The 2,293-nt window shown below is 43.3% G+C and overlaps 1 non-coding gene across 1 annotated transcript; it reads left to right on the forward strand.

The window, feature by feature from the left end:
- The first annotated feature begins 1,849 nt into the window (after nt 1–1,849).
- On the forward strand, nt 1,850–1,968 carry LOC118026543. The gene has a single exon (XR_004683608.1). It is a non-coding gene; the product is annotated as a 5S ribosomal RNA (ribosomal RNA).
- Nucleotides 1,969–2,293: the final 325 nt, after the last annotated feature.

Here is a 2,293-nt window from a genome sequence, read left to right on the forward strand (position 1 = left end):
AATAAATAAATAAATAAATAAATAAATAAATAAATAAATAAATAAATAAAAGAAATCACCCCCAAAATTAGTGGCTTCCTAAAAACAATCACTTTATTTTGTCTCACACTTTTGTTGGTGGTAAATTCAAGGGCTCAGTTGAAGATTCTCCTGCTCCATGCAACATCAACAGAGGTCACTTGGTGGTATTCAACTAATAGATGGGTTGGTCTAAGAGAATCTCACCGTAAAAGGAAAAACCCAGATTTTTTCTTCCTATGTAGGGAAAAACCCAGTTCTTCCCTACCATGAGTTTCTTCCCAATGAGTCTCCTTCACTCACTCACACAGAACACTTTACTTCTGACATTGCTGGCCACCAAATGTGTAGAGGTTTTTCCCCACAGCAAGCAATTCTCTGTGACACCAGCTGGGTGTCCTACAAATTAACTCAATTCTGACACTATCTACCAGGAGATAGTGTTAGATGACACAGGTTAAGGGCTCAGTCCCACGAGACTGTCCCCACCATCACAACTTCAGGTGTGAAATGACAAGACCAGGTTGTGACCTGTGCTTAGGGCCAATCAGCTATAGACTGAAGATTCCAGTGACCCCTTCCCTGAGTTCTATTAATTTGCTAGAGCAGTTCACAGAGTTCAGAGAAATACTTGCATTTACCAGTTTATTAAAGGATATAATAAAGCATACAGAAGAACAGCCATATGAAGAGATGCATAGGGTGAGTCTGGGAGGGCTCTAAGCACGAGACCTTCTGTCCCCATGGAGTAGGTATGTGTCATCCTCCCAAAGTGGATGTACTCGCCAACCTGGAAGCCCTCCTATTAGAATTTTATGGAGTCTTCTTCCTGTAGGCATGATCAATTATTAAATCCATTTCTAGCTCCTCTTCTCTCTTTGGAAAACAGCAGGGGTGGGGGTTGCTGAAAATTCCAAGCTTCTGATCAAGGGCTTGGTCTTTCTGGTGACCAGCCTCCAGCCAGGAGCCATCCAGGAGCCCACACAGAGTCACCTAAATAGAACAATATATGCTCCTAGAGCTCTTATCGCTTAGGAATTTGCAAGGGTCTAGAAGCTCTGTATCAGGGATGGAGTCAAAGGCCAAATATTAAAACAAGAGATATTCCTAGTATCCTTATCACTGAGGAAATTACAAAGGTTTCAGGAGCTCTGTGCCACGTATCAGAATTAGAGACTATTTTCTGTTATGTCACACTCATTCATATGACTAGCACCTTGGTGGGGGGAATGACAGTAAGGTTGAGCTCAGTTGAGACTATTAACTGGAGCACCTATGGTTGTCCTCTATGTATGATTAGCTCAACACTCCTCAGAGAATGGCAATCCCAGGGTGATCAGGCTTTTTGCATGGTGGCTGAATTGCTCCACAGTGAGAAAGTGCCTGATTTCTTATGACCTAGCCTCAAAAGTCCCAGAATATTACCTCCACAGCATTCTGTTGCTCAGGTGGGTTCTAAACCCAGCCCAGATGCAAGAAAGGAAGAGGAATAGATTTTAATTCTTTTTTTTTTTTTTTGAGAGGGGGAATCTAGGGTGGGGGGAACAAAGAGAGAGGGAGAGAAAGAGAACCTTAAGCAGGCTCCATGCCCAGCATAGAGCCCAACACAGGGCTCTCATGACGCTGAGATCATGACCTGAGCCAAAATCAAGAGTCGGACGCTTAACCAACTGAGCCATCCAGGCGCCCCAGAATTTACTTCTTAATGGAGAAATACCTTAGTATTCAGGGCAGGAAATAATTAATGATAGACATCATGGAGACAAATTACCACAAATAGAAAATATCCAAATTGAAATAGAGATTTCTTTTTTAATGAAAGAAAATACAGGTCTACGGCCATACCACCCTGAACGCGCCCGATCTCGTCTGATCTCGGAAGCTAAGCAGGGTCAGGCCTGGTTAGTACTTGGATGGGAGACCGCCTGGGAATACCGGGTGCTGTAGGCTTTGGGCGCCTGGGTGGCTCAGTTGGTTAAGCGACTGCCTTCGGCTCAGGTCATGATCCTGGAGTCCTAGGATCGAGTCCCGCATCAGGCTCCCTGCTCGGCAGGGAGTCTGCTTCTCCCTCTGACCCTCCTCCCTCTCATGCTCTCTGTCTCTCATTCTCTCTGTCTCAAATAAATAAATAAAATCTTTAAAAAAAAAAAAAGAAAATACAGAAAGTGTAAGAGATATGTGGAACACAGGAATGAAAGTAAAACATGAGAATTAGAGTCCTATAAAGTGAGGAGAGAGAAATGGAGCAGAAGCAATATTTGAAGAGATAATTGTT

The sequence above is a fragment of the Mirounga leonina genome, unplaced genomic scaffold (assembly GCF_011800145.1).
Source record: "Mirounga leonina isolate KUSES-001 unplaced genomic scaffold, KU_Mleo_1.0 Mir_239, whole genome shotgun sequence".
In the NCBI taxonomy this organism is placed as follows: Eukaryota; Metazoa; Chordata; class Mammalia; order Carnivora; family Phocidae; genus Mirounga; species Mirounga leonina.